The 19,212-nt window shown below is 37.2% G+C and overlaps 1 protein-coding gene and 1 pseudogene across 2 annotated transcripts in view; both read right to left on the bottom strand.

The window, feature by feature from the left end:
- Positions 1-19,212, bottom strand: part of LOC102479358 (oligophrenin-1-like) — a 248,080-nt gene that overhangs the window by 41,679 nt on the left and 187,189 nt on the right. The gene's annotated exons all lie outside the window — the stretch shown is intronic.
- LOC102475969 (KRR1 small subunit processome component homolog pseudogene) lies at positions 17,781-19,015 on the bottom strand (annotated as a pseudogene).

Genomic DNA, 19,212 nt, shown 5'->3' with positions numbered 1-19,212 from the left:
GGGATGTTGAGCATTTTTTCATATGCTTTGTGGCAGTTCATATGTCTTCCATGGAGAGCTGTCTGTTCAGCTCATTTGCCCATCTTTTAATCAAACTTAGTATTTTTGTGTGTGGATAAGCTGCTTGAGTTCCCTGTATATTTTGGTTATCAGTCCCTTATCTGAAGGAGAGTTTGCAAACATCTCACTCTAAAAGTTGCCTTTCAGTCTAATTATTGTTTCTTTTGCTCTGCAGCTTTTTAGACTAATGCAGTCTCTTTTTTGGGATTATCACCTGTGCTTTGGAGGTCTTCTTTAAGAAGTCTTTGCCTATTCTGATGTCTTCAAGAGTTTTCCCTGTTTTACCCACCAGCAGTTTTATAGTTTGAGGTTTTATGTTTAAATCTTTGATCCACTTTGCTTTTTGTTAATGGTGGGACATAAGGGTTCAGATTAATTTTTCTGCAGGTCGATGGTCAGTTTTTCCAGTCCCTTGCTGAAGAGATTTTCTTTTTCACACTGGATTGTCTTGTGACCTTTGTCAAAAACCAGTTGGCTGGGGAACCAGCAGTTAGCGTAATGGCTATGTCGCTGGACTCCCACGTAGTCGACCGCGGTTCGTGTCCCGGACCCGGTGGCTTAAAACTCACGCTGGGCGCATGTGCGTGCGTGCCCAAGATCCCGAGAGGAGAATGGAGGAGAAGGGATTGCGGCGTGACCATCCCCGCTGGGGGGTGATTTCTCGCTTTCTGTCTCTATGTCTCTCTCTGTCTGTCTGGCGAGCGCACGCGCCCTACAGTGAAAATCTCTCAAAAAAAAAAAACCAGTTGGCTGTATATTTTAGGGTTTATTTCTGAGTTCTCCATTCTATTCCATTGGTCCACATGTCTGTTGTTATGCTAGTAACATGTTGTTATGGTCATCACAGCTTTGAAATATATTTTGGGGTCAAAGAGTGAGATGCCTCTTATTTTATTCTTTGTATGCAGTGTTGTTTTGGCAATATGGGGTCATTTATAACTCCAGACCATTTTTTTCTAATTCTGTAAAGACTATCTCTGGTAATTTGATTGGAATTGCACTGAAATTACAAATTAATTTGGGTAGAATTGATATTTTAATTATATTTATTCTTCCAATCCAGGAACATGGGATATCTTTCCACTTTTTTGTGTCATTTTCAATTTCATTTTTTAGGTTTTTACAGTTTTCTTTATAGATATCTTTGACTTCCTAGGTTAGATTTATTCCTGGGTATCTTATACACTTTGGGGATACTGTAAATGGATTTTGTTTTCTGTTCAGTCTGTTCATTGTTGGTATATAGAAATGCTATTGATTTTTGTATGCTGATTTTGCATCCTGCCACTTTACTGTAGTCTTTAACACTTCTAAGAGTTTTTTGTGGATTCTTTAGGTTTTCTATTTATATAATCATGCCATCTGCAAATAGAGATAATTTCACTCCTTTCCCTATTTGAATGCCTTTGATTTTCTTCTCTTGTCTGATTATATTGGCTAGCACTTCCAGTGCTTTATTAAAAAGGAGTACAGAAAATGAGCCTTGTCTTGTTCCAGTTTTTAATGGAAACTTTTCCTCATTCAGTATGATGTTAGCTATGTGAGTTTTTCATATATGGCTTTTATTGTGTTGAGAACTGTCCTTTCTTGCCAATTTTGCTGAGGGTCTTAATCATGAAGGGATGTTGTATTTTGTCAAATGCTTTTTCTGCATCAATTGATATTATCATATGTTTTTAATCTTCCCATCTGTTAATATGATGTATTACATTTATGGTTTTGCATATGTTGAACCAGCCTTGCATCCATGGAGTAAAGCCTAATTGGTCATGGTGTATAATCTTTTTAATGTGTCATTGGATATGATTTGCTTGCTAGTATCTTATTGAGGATTTTGGTATCTATATTCATCAGAGATACTGATCTGTAGTTTTCTTTCTTTCTTTCTTTTTTAATTTTTCTCTGTGTGTGTTCTTGTCTGTTTGGGAGATTAGAGTAACAGAGGCCTCATAGAATACATTTGGAGGGCCCCCTTCCTTTTGGAGCTTTAAAAGTAGTTTGAGGAGAATGGGGTTTAGGAAAGGGTTTTTAATGAATAACAAAAGATACTCTATTTTTTTCTACTACTCAGAAAATTCCAAATCTTTTTAAAATTTATTATTATTATTATTATTTTTACTTTCATATACACTCATGAGAGAGGGAGGGGGGAGAGAGAGAGAGAGAGAAGGAGAAAGAAAGTGAGAAAGCAAGCCACCAGGTCCAGGACTCAAACCATAGTCAGCCATGTGGGAGTCCAGTGCCTTAACCATCATGCCCCCTGCTGGCTCCAGAAAATTCCAAGTCTTTCAGAAGCTCTGTACCAGGTACAAGGAACAAAAAATCCAATACCTATTTCTTGTTCCACCAGGATATTACAATCTGCTAAGTATCAGAAAGTTTAATTGGCCAGACACAACCCAATTACAGGGGGAAAAACCCAGGTGTTAGGTAAGGAACCAAAGCTTAATCACCTTGAGGTTCCTTCTTATATTAAAAAGAAATAAAACCAACATGAGTGAAGAAAAATGACAATGACAACAAAACTACATTCTAGTAGTACAATGTTTTAGTCTGTTTTTCAGTTGTTAACAACTGAATACCACAGATAGGCTAATTTATAAAGAATAGAGGCTTATTTAGCTGATTGTTTGGGAGGTCTAAGGTCAAGGGGCTGCATCTGCTAAGGGTCTTCTTATTGAGAACCCAAGATGGTATAAGTATCACATAATAAGAGGACAAGAGCTTATGTCTGTCTCAGCTCTGGTCTCTCTTCCTCTTCTTAAAAAGCCACTAGAATCCAATCATAGGGGTTCTACTTTGATGATTTTATACTATCTAATGATCTCTTCAATGCCCCACCACTTAATATCATAATCAAATTAAATTTGCACCCTCTTTATTGTTATGATGGCAGTTAAGTTTCCATCACATGAACTTCTGGGGGACATATTCAAATAATGACATACAGAGAGTAGTAAGACCCAGCTACTGTCTTGTTCCCACTCTATTTTATTTTTTTTAACCCACTGTGCCCTTGCCCCAGTCTTAACAGAACTTGGACATTAGGTCCAAAACCACAAACATGAAGATAAATACCTTCTCCAACAATAACAGAGGTAACTCATATAGTCTTATCTAGTCCTTCACATAATACTTCAAACTGTGGGTAACATCTGCTACTAGCAGGCATACAGCCCCTGTTAAAACACATTTTTGTTTTATTTTGTTTTGTTTCTGATTTTTGCTTTTAAATTTGTTATGGGGGTATGTGCTCACTGAGGAGAGAGAGAGAAAGAGAAAGAGAAAGAGAAAGAGAAAGAGAAAGAGAAAGAGAAAGAGAAAGAGAGAAAGCTCCCTCCAGAGGGGATGGCCACAACATAATTCTTCTCCAGTCTCCTCTCAGAATTTTGGGCATGCATGCACATGTGCCTGACGTGTTTTCTAATCCACTGTATCTGGGACCTGAACCACACAGTAAGTCATGTGAAATCCAATCACCTTAACCACCATGTCACCAGTTAGCCCTTATGTGTCACACACTTTTAGTGACAGTAGCGGTAACCAACTTGTCTTGGTGAACCCAGGAATATCCCAATTTTGAAATAGAAAGCCCCACATTCCAGAAAACACTACAGTCTGTTTTTCCAAGACTTTTAGTCACCCTAAAGGACAGAATACATACTCTCTCCTGAAATAGACCATTTTCTGCTTTCACAATGTTTCTATTTTTTTTTAAATCCATCCTTATTATTAGGCCTAAATCCATCTCTCTGCATTCCAGTTTTGTTTCTTCCCAGATACCAGAGAAAGTAATTTTGCAAAATTGTAGGTAAGAAAGGTACGTAGTATTTTTAAAAGAATATTGGATGAGAAATTAGAGAATGAAGATTCTAGTTTAGGAGATGAAATAGAGGAAATAGAAGGAGGATAAAATTTAGAGACAAAGTAGACCTGCATTGGCAACCTCATTCTATCATCTTTTTCCTATGTGATATTGGGTAAGTGTATTGACTCATTTGAGCTTCACTTGCCTCACCTATCAAATAAGCATAATAATAACTAACTGAAAATACTGTTGTAAAGACCAAATTTGAAGGTAAAGATAGAATACCAACACACAGTACACAATAAACATTATCTCTTCACTTCCTCCGCCCATCTAATGCCAACACTGCCACTTAATAGCAGGATGACTTGGCAAGTCACTTCTCCCCCCTTGTATTTCAATTTCTTTATATACTCCAAAAAATAATTAAGCCAATATTCTTTAACACCCCTCAAATTCCCTAAATTCTCACCAGAAGCATGAAGTTTACTCTTAAGTGCTATCTGAATTAAAGAGAATATATTGAAAGCCAAGAACAAATGTGTCCACATTAATATTTCTTAATCAAAAATATATTTCTCTTCTTAAGAGAGCTGGACAGCTAATCCAAGGAAATATAGGTCAAGGTCAATACAGGACATAAAACAATGGCATTTCTTTCTTCTGAGGATTAAGTTGCTGCACATACACACCCAGAGAGGTCACCTTTGCAAACACTGTAAAGTAATTCAAATTTCAACTTTATTACAGAAAAGATATATAACCTGATTAGAAAAAGTAAATAGGAAAAATGGAAATGTTAATTAACCCTATGATCTCTAGTATTTTATGTTTCAAATCCATATTTATCTTGCTAACAGTGTAAAGATCTTGCCAGTCATACTTCAAAGACAGCTTTACTTGATACAGTATTCTAGATTAGCAGTTTCTTTCCTTCAGTACTTGGAATATATCTCCCTGTTCCCTCCTGACCTGTAAGGTTTCTGCTGAAAAGTCTATTAGGTGTACTGGAAATTCCTCTTACGTTATTTGCCTTTATTCTCTTGTTGTTTTCCACATCTTCTTATTGTCTTTGATCTTTGACAGTTTGATTATATATTTCAGGGGTAGTCTTAGTGGGATTAAATACAATTAGAGACCTCTGACCTCCCTGTACCTGGATATTTATATCTTTCTCTAGGTTTGAGAAATTTTCCATTATTATTTCTTTAGATATGCTTTCCACCTCTTTACTCCTTCTTGAATGCAAATTACTCAGTTCTCTTAATGGTTTCTCATAAATTCCATAACTTTTCTTTATTCTTTTTTATTCTTTTTTCATTTTTCTCTCAGCCTGTATATATTCAAATCTGTTTACAGGTTCACAGGTTTTGTGTTTTTTTTTTTCCCTTAGGTTGTTTGTTTGTTTTTTCAGAGGGTGCCTGTGCTCACCAGAGAGAGACAAAGAGAGGGAAAGTGAGAAATCAACCCACAAGAGGATGGCCACACCACAATCTATTCTTCTCCATTGCCCTCTCAGGATTTTGGGGGAGGGCACACATGCACATATGCTGGGCGTGATTTTCAAGTCATCGGGTCCAGGAATTCAAACCATGGTTGCCCATGTGGGAGTCCAGCATCTTAGCCACCACACTACTTGCTAGTCCCTGAGTTCACAGATTCTTATGCTTCATCAGTTCTTCTGTTAATATTGCCTGCTGCATTTTTCATTGTATTTTTCAACACAAAGATTTACTTTTTTTACAATTATTTCAATTCCTATGAAATTTTCCATTCTTGTCTCTCTGTTTTCCTCATTTTGTTGAATTGTTCTTTTTCTGAAGTTCACTAAGTTTTTTCCTTTCTTTTCTTCTCTTTCTTTCTTTCATTCATTCATTCATTCATTTACTAGGGGGCATGTACACTCACCAGAGAGAGAGAGGGAATGTAAGAAAGCACTACCCATGGAGGATGGTAATGCCATAATCTCTTCCCCATCTTGCCTTCCTTTCAGGATTTTGGACATAAACACACACAGTAGGTATGATTATCAAGCCACTGGGTCTGGACTCAACTACACAGTTGGTCATGTGGGATCCAGCTGCCTTAACTACTATGTCACCAACTGGCCCATTCACTGAGCTTCTTTAGAATAGTTCTTTTGAATTATTTGTCTGGTATTTCATTATATCTCCATCTCCTTAGAATTAGTCACTAGCATATTACTTTGTCCATTTGGTGACATCATGTTTCCCTGATCACTTTTCCATTTTATAATAGTATGTACATGTACATGCACATGTAAGAAAGAGAAGCACCCTTAACAGTCTCATTACACCATGATCCCCTTTCTCCAGCCCTCCAGTTCCTCAAATCCTGTGCACTCATGCACATGCCTGGTACATTTTTAAGTTGACCTGGAAATCCAAACCCACAGTTGGCCACATGGCTTTCAACTTCACAGGATATTTGCATTACCACATCACCACAGCATCTGGGTCTCCTTGATTATTCCTGATTTTCATGGTCATATGTCAATGTCTGTACAATGAGGAGGTAGGTATTTACTCCAGTCTTTACAGTGGGGTTTTGTCTGGAAACAACCTTCAACAATAATCCTGTCCAGATTCCTGGCATGCTCTGATGTGGTCCCTAAGCCTAGAATATCTACAGTCATTATAGCACTAGGAGTTCTTCTAAGCATAGGACCACAGTGGCTGGCATAATACCAGGCTGGAATCCTATAGCTACAGAGGCTGGTGCAATATTGGGGTACACCCAAAGCCAATAGTCAGTTACTGAGGCCTGTCTGCTACTGAAGTTTGTCCTGATAACTGTAGTCAGCCACTGGTGATGCCAATTATAGATCAAACCTACCTGGCAGGGGTTGCAAGTCCTTACCTAGCAAGAAGAAAACTCTGGAGGATCAGTCTGTGCGTACTGACCTGAAGTCAAGAGCTGTGGAGGTCTGCTCAGTTCTGGGTTCAAGTAATCTATCTACTTGTGCAGCTTTTGTCTAGATGTTATTTCCATGATTAAAAATGAGGTATTGGGGCCAGCCAGTAGTGTGGTACTTAAGGTGGCTGGATGCCACATGGCTGATCATGCAGTTCAAGTCTTGGTTGAGGTGGTTTGAAAAACATGCTAGAAGTACGTGCATGTGTGCCAAAAATCCTGAAAGGAGAAAGAGAAGAGAAGGGACTGCAGCATGATCCTTCACCCTTTTTCACTGTTCTGGTCTGTGTGTCTCTCTCTGGTGATCACAGGTGTTCCAAGCAAATTATGAAAAGAAACTGAGGTATTGAAATCTCCCTTTATCATTGTTGAATTATGTAATTCTCAGCTACATTCTTTCAGTTTATGTATTTTGGAGTTCTATTGTTAGGTGGATGCATCTTAATAATTGTTATATCTTTTTAATTTATTGATATTTTAATCTTTATAAAATATCCTTGTCTCTATAAATAATTTTTATCTTAAAGCCTTTTTTTCTTACTGTAAATATACCTGTTCCAGTTCTATTTTATACTTTTTGGATGTTCAGATAACATATTCATTTTCTTTTTCTTTTTCTTTTTTTGGACAGGTTTTTACTTTAGGGCATGTGCGCTTGCCAGAAAAACAGAGAGAGACAGAAACTGAGAAATCACCCTCCAGGAAGGATGGCCAGAGAAATCACCCTCCAGGAAGGATGGCCATGCCGCAACCTCTTCTCTTCCATTCTCCTCTCGGGATCTTGGGCACGCACGCACACAGACCCAGCGTGAGTATGACACTGGGTCTAGGACTCGAACCGCGGTAGACTACATGGGAGTCCAGCAACATAGCCATTATGCCAACTGCTGGTCCCAGCATGTTCATTTTCTATCCTTTTATTTTTAACTTACTTGTGTTATTCCAGATAACATGTGACTCTTCTAGATATAGTACAGGTGGATAATGTTTTGGTAGCTATTCTGTCAATCTCTGCCTTTTGATTGGAGTATTTAATATACTTATATTTAGCGTAATTATTAATAAGATATGATTTCCATTTTGCTATTCGTTTTCTAAGGATCTTATGCTTTTTGTTATTTTACTCTACCATTATTGCTTTTTTGTGTTAAATAGGCAGTTTTCTAAGAGCCACCAGGTGGCATGGTAGGTAAGGTGCTGGACCCTCACATGGCTGACAGTGGTTTGAGTCTCAAATCTGGCAGCTTGAAAATCATTCCAGGCACATGTATGTTCATGGTCACAATCTCAGGAGGAGAATGGACAAGAAGGAACTGTGCAATGGCCATTCCCCCTGAGGGGTGATTTTTACTTTCCTTCTCACTGTCTCTCTCTGTCTCTCTTCAGGTAGTGTACATGTCCTATGGTAAAAGTCTTAAGTATATTAAAATAAAAAATAGATACTTTCTAATTTACAATTTTAATTCCCTTGTTTCTTTACCTATGTATATTTACCTATGTATATTTTTGGTTATTTTTTTTTTTTTAGTGCTTCTCCAGGGGATTACAATTAACATCTTAATTTATGATAATTACTTCAGATTAATACTAAGTTAACATCAATAGTACTAAAAGACTTTGGTCCTATATAGTCTCATTCCTTCCATTTCTGCTATTATTATTATACAAATTACATCTAAATACGTATAAGTCCATCAACACCTTTATAATGATTACTTTATGTAATAATCTTTTAAATAGACTAAGAGTCGTAAAAAATACATTTATACTATCTTTTAATTATCTTTTTTAATCTATATTTCTTCATTCAAATTTGATTTATTTGTTAATGCACTTTCAATTCAGCCTGAAAAACTTCCATTATTATTTCTTCCAGGGCATATCTATTAAAGATGAATTCGCTGTTTTTTGTTTATTTAATAATTTCTTAATTTCTCTTCAGTTTTTGATAGATAAAAACTGAATAAAATATTTGATTGATATTGATATCTTTTTTCCCCAGTGATTTGAATGTGTTTTTCACTGGACTTCTATGTGGCCTTCATGGTTTCTAATGAGAATTGAACTGTTAATATATGAGCCAAAAGTCATGTTGAAATTTAATTGCCACTGTAATACTATTTAAAGGTGGAACTTATAAGAGGAGATTAGGTCATGAGGGCTCCACCCTCACACATGGATTAATGCCGTTATTGTGGAACAAGATTATTATTATAGGAACAGACTCCCGATAAAAGAATAAATTTGGCTTCTATTTTTCTTTTACTGTGTCTTGGATACCCACTTGCCCTTTTTGCAATGGGATGAACCCTACACAATCCCAACACTATTCACTTGGATTTCCGAGCCTCCAGAACTGTAAGAATAAAATCTCTTGGGAGCAACAGATGGCACAATGATTATATTGCTGGATTTCTATGTAGTCGACCACAGTTCAAGTTCCGGACCTGACAGCTTAAGCTCAGGTGGGGCAGGTGTACATGCATGCTCAAAATCCTGAGAAGAGAATGGAGGAGGAATTACAGTGTGGTCATCCCCCCGGGAGCTAATTTCTAGCTTTCTGTCTGGCAAGTGCATGCACCCTATAGCAAAAATCTCTCTCTAAAAAAACATTCCTTTTCTTGGTAAATTGTCCAGTCCATGATATTCAGTTACAGCAACACAAAATGGAGCATGACACCCCTTGCCCATAAGTACTTTTCCTCTTATTTGTATAATATTCTCTTTGTGGTTGTCTTTCAACAATATGCCTATGATATGTTCAGGTGCATATCACTTTAAAGTTTCTTTCTTTTTTTCTTTTCTTTTTCTTTTTCTTTTTAGTTTGCCACAGGACCCATGTGCTCACCAGAGAGAGACAGAGAGAAACAGAGAGAGAGAAAGTCAGAAATCAACCCCTGGGGAGATAGCCATGCTGCAATCCCTTCTCCTCCATTCTCCTCTCGGGATTTTGGGGATGCATGCACAAACATCCAGTGAGATTTTCAAGTCCCTGTGTCTGGGACTTGAACCATGGTTATCCATGCAAGAGTCCAGTCCCTTAACCTTTATGATACCTGCTGGTCCCAAGTTTATTTTTCCTGAATATTGTGAAACTTATAGAATATGCAGGACTTGGGACCAGCAGTTAGCGTAATGGCTATGTTGCTGGACTCCCATATAGTCGACCACTGTTCGAGTCCCAGACCCGGTGGCTTAAACTCACGCCAGGTGCATGTGCATGCATGCCCAAGATCCCGAGAGGAGAATGGAAAAGGGAATGCGGTGTGGCCATCCCCCCTGGGGGGTGATTTCTCACTTTCCGTCTCTCTGTCTCTGTCTTTCTAGTGAGTGCACACACCCTATAGCAAAAACCTCCCCCCCCAAAAAAAAAGAATATGCAAGACTTGTTGAACTTATGCGCTGTGTTTTTCACCAAATTTGGCAAGGTTTTGGTCATTATTTTTCAAATATCCTTTCTTTCCTTTCTCATTCTCCTTTTCTTTTGTGATTTCCACTATGCATGTATGCTGTATGTGTGATTGTATCCCACAGGTCTCTCAGGTCCTTCACTTTTCTTAATTATTTTTTCTTTCTTTTCCTCAGCATGAATAACCTCAATTCACTTGTCACTGACATTACTAATCTTTTCTTCTCCTGCCATAAATCTGATTACGAGCCACTGAAATAAATTTTTTACTTTAGTTATTGTACTGTTCAAGTACAGAATATCTACTTAGTTCCTTTTAAAAAGTTTATTTTCATCTCTCTAATGATATTTTTTGCTATATTAAATTACTGAATTATCTTGTCAGTTAGCTTACTGGTCAGAAAATAATTGAACAGAAATTTCTCTAAATGGTTTAAACCAAATAAGTCTCATTCTTTGTTGAAGATCTCTGTATATATTTCAACACTTAGTTAAGTGGTTTACAACTCTGCCTTAGCCTTACCTTCTTTAATGCACAGAACTTCAACGTCAGTCAGAATTTACTTCCCAATTTGGATCCTTCCCAGGTCTTTGGTGGACAGGTACAAACTCTGGACATGCGCAAAGTCCTACATATGTATGTGACCTTCTGGATTTCTAGGAGTGTGTAACAGCTTTTCAAAGCTAAGTACATAGCATTATGCATTTTTTCCATTTAGGTTTACTGTTCAGCTTTTTGCATGCTGTTTTATTCTTTTTGCTGCCTATGTCAATTGCAATACTAAAGAATCACCACTGATTATTTCTGGAAAAGGCCCTGAGGGAAAAATAATCTATTAAAATGAGTAAATTCTGAGTCAGTTCTAATAAGACAAGCCCTCCGAGTGATATTTCCCAGCTTTGAGGGAACTTCAAACCCCTTCTGCCCTCTCCATTTTCTGCTAGAAGGGTGGTTTTCACACCTCCCATGATTATGCACCCATTACGTTTTAAAATTGTATTCTTTTATTTACATATAATCATTGTACATCTTTATAGTGTAAAACATGTTTTTTTTTTTCCCAGCATGAATATAACACATATTGGTCAAGTAAAAGACATCACCATAAACTTTATCATCAACAGATAACTAACTTTTCACTGTTTCTATTAAATGTGTTGCTTGTTGATTTTTTTCCCTGATCCTCTCCCTCCCACCACCTATTACCCATCCCCTATTACCTACTCCCTCCTATATGGTCTCTAGTAAATATACAGTTGCCCTGCCTGCTATTATTCCTTCCAATCTTTCAGTTTCTGCTATATATATTGAGTTGGGATATAATGCCTGACTTTTATAGTCTGGGTTGCATCACTCAGCATATCTTCCATACCCTTCTACTTTGTATCAGATGTCAGGATCTCATGGTTTTTTATGACTGAGTAGTATTTCATGCCACATTTTTCCAATCCAATCTTCTGTTCTTAGACATTAGGGTTGATTCCATGTCCTATCTATTGTAAATAATGCTTAAATAAATAATGATATACAAGTGTTTTTTCTGGCTGAGAGTTTTTCTATCATCTGGGTAGATACCAAAGACTGGGTCCTATGGTAGTTCTATTAGTAGGTTTCTGAGGAACCTCTATATCATTCTCCACAGTGGTTGTACTAATTTACATTGCCACCAGCAGTGTAGGAGGGCTCCCTTTTTTATTTTTTATTCTTTTTTGAGAGGTTTTTATGCTATAGGGTGCGTGCGCTCGCCAGAAAGACAGAGAGATAGAAAGTGAGAAATCACCCTCCAGGGTAGACGGCCACACCACAATCCCTTCTCCTCCATTCTCCTCTTGGGATCTTGGGCACGCATGCACATGTGCCCCGCATGAGTTTAAGCCACCGAGTCCAGGACTCGAACCACGGTCGGCTATGTGAGAGTTCAGTGACATAACCATTACGCTAACTACTGGTCCCAGAAGGGCTCCCTTTTCACCGCAGTTTCATCAACAGTTATTGTTCTTTGCTTTTCTTTTCCCATTCTTTATTTTTTTAATCTTAACCATTCTGACTGGGGTTAAGTAGTATCTCATTATGGTTTTTATTTGCATTCCTCTATAATAAAATATGTTGAGTATGTTTTCATACACTTTTTGGCCACTTGTATGTCGTTCTTGGACAGCTGTATGTTTAGTTCATTTGTCCATCTTTGTTTCCTTATTATTTCCACTCTTTCTTTTATTATATATTTTCATTATATTCAGTCACTGCACATCTTTACAGCATACAAAATGAATTTCCTCTGCATGAATACCAACTATTCGCCCAGTAAAATATATTACAAAACACATTATCATCGACAAATAATTTTCCATTTTTGTGTCTGTTAAATCTTTTTCTTTTTGTGTCCCATGATTTCCTCCTATCCATCCCTCATTGCTCACCCTCCTACCATACTGTCTTTTGTATCCACATTTCCTCTCCATGCTTTTATAGCTCCCAATCTTTCAGTTTCTGCCAAAGAGTACAGACATTTGAAACATATTAAATGGGAACATACGTACATCTCTCTTTCATAGTCTGGCTTGTGTCACTCAGCATTAAGTCTTCCATATTCATCCATTTTCTATCAAATGCTAGGTTCTAATTGCTTTTCATGGCTGAGTAGTATTCCAAAGTGTCTATGTGCCACACTTTCTCAATCCAGACATCTGTTCTTGGATATTTGTGTTTATATTCATGCTCAGGTCCCAACCTGTACTTGCAAGAATCTGAGAGTAAATGCCTCCTTAAATCTGAGCCCTAGCCACCTGACTTACCTCCTAGCTATGGAAGTGCCTTGAGTATCACTTCTCTGAGAAGTCTTTCTTGTTCATTCTCCCCATCACCCTATCCCTCCAACATACACATATATCAATTTGGATTAGGGGTGCCATGTACTTATTTCTACCATAGTACTTATCACATTGTGTTCTGTTTATTAACTCACCTACTTCCTTTTATTGACTCTGAACTCCATTAGAGCAAGGAGATGTGTTCTACGACTCTGAATCCCAGATCTATGGCACTTAGTTGACAATCTCTACCTATTTACTAGTGAGAAAATATATATCTGGGATCCAAGGGGGGGGGGAATGGAACAGGTTCTCTTAAGCCTATGTAGCAAACATTCATTATATGGGTTGTCAGAAAAGTCATGTTATATATTTTCCATGTTTTTCTATGCAAAAATGCATCATGACTTTTCCAACAAACCAATAGTTTCTGGCACTATGATGATATAAGAAGTCATTTGCCAATCATTTTTCCTACAACTTACATGAATGGAAGTTCTATGAAGACAGAGTTTATACCCAGTGTTCAATAAAAAAAAATGTTGAATTAATAAATTGGGCTTTAGCAGATGCATTACAGTTCAGAATGTGGCACTTTTAAGCTGTGCAAGACCTTCAACAATCACTTCCCCTCTTCTGGACCTCAGTTTCCTCATCTGTTGAATTGGGAGTTGAACTAGTTTAGTGTTTTCTCTCTCTCTCTCTGTCTCTCCAATTTATATAGTGCTTAGGATGATACCTGGTATTTGGTAAGTACTCTAAAATGATAAGCTTCTTTTATCTCTCAATCTGAAAAACCCATTCTTCAAGTAAATTCTTATAAGGAAGCCCAATATAAACAGCTTCTTTTTTGAGCTAAGGTGGATGGGAGCTATGAGGATCCAAGGACCAGAATTTGAAAAAGGCTGAGACCTTCCTGAAATTCAAAAATGTTCACTAATATTCTCTGTAGAAATCAAAGCCCTGGGTTCCACTACAGAGATTCTGATTCTTTTGGTCCTTAAATGCTAGATCAATAAGATCCTAAGGAGATTCTGATGTAAAGCTGTATTAGGAATAACTGAACTAGATATTCTCTAAGGTTGCTGCCAACAATGAAATTTTATGACTTTTCATTTTACTTTTGAAATTCATTTGGGAAGTATAATTACAAACTAACACCCTTCTCCATAAATTAGCTTCTACCATGTTCCTGGTAGAATCATAGATAACTGTAAGTTACTGAGCAGCAAATATATGGCAGATGCTGAGCTAAATAATTTGTGTACACTCTCTGATATATGTATTATCTGATTTACTCCCTACAACCTTGTAAAGAAGCTTAATCATTTTACAAATGAGGAAAATAGATGCTTAACGAGCTCAGTAATATCAAGATTCCAAAGCTAGTAAAGAAAAGTCAAATCTGTAGCAGACACAAGACTCCTGAACACCTGGGATATCTTTTAGTTACTAAGCAATAGAAGTGGAGAAAAGCCAGGCAACATCAATAGAAGGCATAGATGTCTTACTCTAGAACAGTAACAAATGTCATTGTCAGGGCAGTGAGATACTGCCACCCACTTATCCCAACAGGGACTATTCAGAGTAGGTCCTAGAGTAGATTGTCAAGGGAAGGAACTTTTAAGAGAAGCTGCAGGCTTTCACCCTCATGTGCTCTAGGAATCATTGCCACTTTTCTGTTACCTAATTGACTGGTACCTACAATGAGATTCATGATACTGAGTTACCTTTTGGAGCATTATAAAAATAAAATCAGCCCAGCTGTCCAAGAACAGATGACTGGATTGAAAAAATGTGGCGCATACATACTATGGAATACTACTCAGCCATAAAGAACAATGAGACTTTGGCATTTGATACAAAGTAAACAAATATGTAAGATTTAATGCTAAGCAAAGAAAATCAGACTATGAAGGACAGGCATTGCATGTTCCCTGTTAATATATACCAAATGCCTGCACTTGATAACAGAAACGAAAGATCATAAGGTATAATAACAAGGAAGGTAACATTAGATACTAGAGACAGTATAGGAGGAGGTGGGTAATAGGTGGTGGGAATAAGGGGAGCAAGGGGAAAAAAAAACATCTAACAGATACAAAAAAATTAAAAGTTAACTATTGTTGATAATGTACACTGGTAATATCTATAAATTGACTAATATGCACTGTTTTCATGCTGGAAAAAATATTTTGTGCACTCTAAAGATGTACAGTGAGTAAATAAAAATTTTCTAAAAATATTTTTAAAAATCCATTATTAAAGGGCCATCTGAAAATGTAATGTGAACTATAAAAGTACAATGCAAAATTCCACCCTAACTGGGGACCAGCAAATAGTGTAATGGTTGCATTGCTGAACACCCACGTAGTCGACTGTGGTTCAAGTCTCAGACTCTGTGACTTAAAACTCATGCCAGGTGTATGTGTGTGCATACTCTAAATCCCGAGAGGAGAATGGGTGAAAAGGGATTACACCATGGCCATCCACCTGGGTGGGGGTGATTTCTTGCTCTCTGTCTCTCTGTCTCTCCAGCAAGCACATGTACCCTATAGCAAAAATCTCTCTAAAAAATTCATTAAAAAATACAAAACTCCACTTTAACTTTACTTTCATCAATTTTTCCATTGAAACAGTAGATGAATCAGAGTCAATAGTGTTGGAAACTGGAAGACATGGCAGGCTCTGCTATCTCAACTTCCAAAGCAACTTTTCCCAACAATGGTCTCCCAGTCGGGCCCCCAGGAATTCTTTTCAAAATCTTCAAAGAGCTTCAGCCTAAGCTGTTGGAACACTGGTTCTTCTTCTCACTATCATCATAAATCTCAGCTTTCAAAATGAGGAATTCTACAATGCCAATGGCCATGATAGGCAAAGAATTCTTAAACATCTTTTCAGTCTCCATTAATAAACATCAGTTCATTAAGTCAAAATTCCTAAGACCAATGGTCAGATTATAACTAGGGGTTATTGAAGTTGCCAGGTAAGTGGTAACTGAGTTATAGAGTTATGGTAGGGCTGGCCCCATGGCCTAGTGATTAAGGGGGCTGCATCCCACATGACTGACTCTGTGGTTCAGATCTTAGGCCTGGCAGCTAAAAGCACACAGGTAGCATTTGTATATGTGCCCAAAATCCAGACAGAACAGGGAAGCAGAGGAGAAGGGATTGTAACATGACCATGCCCAACCGCAGTGTGCTTTCTCCCTTTCCCTCTCTCTGGCCCTTAGGCAAATCTTACCAAAAAATAGTTACTGTAAATCATGTATTAAGAAGCAAATATGAGGCCAGTTAGTGGCATGGTGATTAAGACAGCTGGATCTCATAAGACCAACTGCACCGTTTGAGTCCTGGACCCAGCAGCTTGAAAATAAATCCAGGTATGTGTGCATTCATGTCCCAAATCCCAAGAGGAGAATGGAGAAGACGGGATTGCAGTATGCCCATCTCCCCTTGGGGGTTCTCTCTCTCTCTCTGTCTGTCTCTCTCATGCATGGGTACACATGCCCTATGGGAAATTAAACAAAATAAAGATGTCACAGCCAGCAGTTCTCACAGAGCCAACAGATATGCACAAAACCCTGACAATACTAGGAAGTAATTTTTATTTATAAGTCATTATGCCCAAACTCACACACCCTTTTTTCCTGCATTGAACTAGTTGGAACTAGTGGTGAGGTCCAGAGGGATGAAAGAGTTGAAGCACAAAGTTTAACAAAAGGAATGCCATGGGAAAAGTATCCGCTCTGTTGGTTGGCTTGGGAGCAAGTAGGCACCTGTTTGAAGTCAGGACCCTCTAGCAGCAAAAGGAGGCATTTATAGAATGCCACGTACCATGTATCTCCCAGTCTTCAAAGTCTACCAATTGATACACAAGTAGCAGTTATTTTAAGTAAAAAGTACAAAGAAATAAAATCTTAAATCAACAATGATGTTGAAATAGCTAATATTAATTTAGGCACTGTGCAACACCTGACATTGATTATCTCGTCCCCATTTTACAGGTGAGAAAAAAATAACTCAGAGACCTGAAGTCACTTGCCAAAGTTAGAGTTCAAACTTGGTTTGCCTGACTCCAGAACTCATGACGTTATATTTTAAATCAGTCTTGTCCTTAAACCAGGATAGATTTGCAGTAGAAAGAAGTGGAATGAATAAGAAATAATCCAAATACAAATATTGGCCTCACTAGTTACACAGCCACATTTAACCAAAACACTCATCAATCTTAATATCATAAAAATACTCCCTAAAGTATAATTTATAGTAGTGAAAAAAAGAAACAAGCAAAATTTCCAAGAATAAATATTTAAATCTAGTTCATATAATAGCAAAATTTTAATAATGTATCCATTATTCATTCATTCTTCTTTTTAACACTAAAAAATATGCATTTATTTTCCTCAAAACCAAACACTAAAAAGTAACATTTAAAGACTAATAAATGGCATCAGACATTGGACTTAACAGATAACAGTCACACTGTAAAGATCTACATGTAAAAAAAAATCTAAAAAATCACTCCTAAATTCATGCTAAGGCAAAATCTATCTAGAACTGATTAGCTGTAATTAATGTACACAAGGTGTAATTTGTAAGCAGGGAGATTTCTGTTTTTTAGAAAAATATAAAATACAATAATTTATATTTATAAAGAATACTGCTCTATGAAGAACAACAACAACAAAAACAGAAGAAAGTAATAAAGAGTATTATTACTCATGAGTAAGGCAGTTAATGCCCTGATGTCTCAAAATCCTTTACAAAAGGAGATAGCTTCATATATTCTAGTTTAGAGGGTTTTGTATATTACTTTTTTTTCTTCTTTTTCTTTTCATCTGCTTCCATCTTAAGCTTAACTTCTTCAGTTGTAAGAGCTCCCAGTTTCTTATTTTTTGCTTTCTTAACTTTCTCCTTGATGGCAGCCACATCAATTTTAGTATCAGTAGAAGCTTCCTTAGGTTTCACTACTGATTTTTCTTTAGGTGGAATAAAAGCTTTGTTTCTTTCCTCTTGTCTCTTACTGAGAGATTCTGCTTGTTTAGCCTTTATTGCTTCCATCTTCTGTCACTTCTGACTAGCTTTCAAGAAAGTATTCACTACTAGCCAACTCTTTATCAATCTGACTTTCTGGCTGTGGTGGTGCGAATGGCATATACTCTTTCTTTACAGTTTTTTTCTTTGGTTCCTTGCGTTTATTCACATTTTTGTGTTTGAAATGTGGCAAAAATCTTTCCCAACTTTGTGATTGTAATTCAGAATCTTTTGCCAACTCTCATTTAATCATTAAGGTTTTAATGTTATAAATTGGGTGAATATTCTTCATAGTATCTAGGACTACTTTTCAAACCTCCTTTAATCCACTACAAGGTCTGATGGCTGAAACTGTGTTTCCTTGAACCATAATGTAACAGCTTGTTAAGAGTTCCAATGCCTTCAATATAGATCCTTTGGGACAAATAAGCCGTTGTCTTCTTTTTACAACTCGTTCTTTATTTCTTACCAAAGAATCTATTTTGATGTTGTCACATGCAATGTCATCCTGAAGAATTCGTAGTGCCTGTTCAAATGAAACACTCCTTGCTAATAGTTTTATTAAGTCTCTGACCCTAATGATGATGTATGGATCAAAAGTCTTCTTTGTAATACAAACAGTCATGCTGCCCTCGATCAGGTCCAAGGTTGCATTAACATGATGTTCATTCAATGCTTTCTGCACCAAAGGCCAACACTATTTCAAGTAAGCCTCTCTATTCTTTGGAAATAAGGTTGCAAAACTGCTCTCTTCCCAGAGTCCTTCGGGATTGTCTTCTTTGGAAAAGGCTGGTTCCTTCCAACCATCAGGAACAGTAAGTAGCTCTGATTCATCTCAGTTCTCTACCTTTGACTTCTGATTCTGAAATTCACTTTTCCCAGTCCCGGCAGTCAGCCCGTTCTGTGAGGGAGCAGCCATTTTCTTCATTCGTTCTTCAATACTTTCAGGAAACATGTATTGAGCCTCTACAATATGCCAGGCTTTCCTTTATGTTAAGGAAACAGCAGTCAACAAAACAATGTCCTTGTCTACCCCCACCTAATGAAACTTACAAAAAATTTCAAATTACACAGGAAAATACTTGTGATCGAATATTGGGTTAAAAAGACAAAATTATATATTTAGTCTGAATTAAATTAAATACTAAAACAGA

This window comes from Tupaia chinensis, unplaced genomic scaffold, assembly GCF_000334495.1.
Source record: "Tupaia chinensis unplaced genomic scaffold, TupChi_1.0 Scaffold000566_1, whole genome shotgun sequence".
NCBI lineage: Eukaryota > Metazoa > Chordata > Mammalia > Scandentia > Tupaiidae > Tupaia > Tupaia belangeri.
This window is presented reverse-complemented; position numbering and strand designations above follow the sequence as displayed.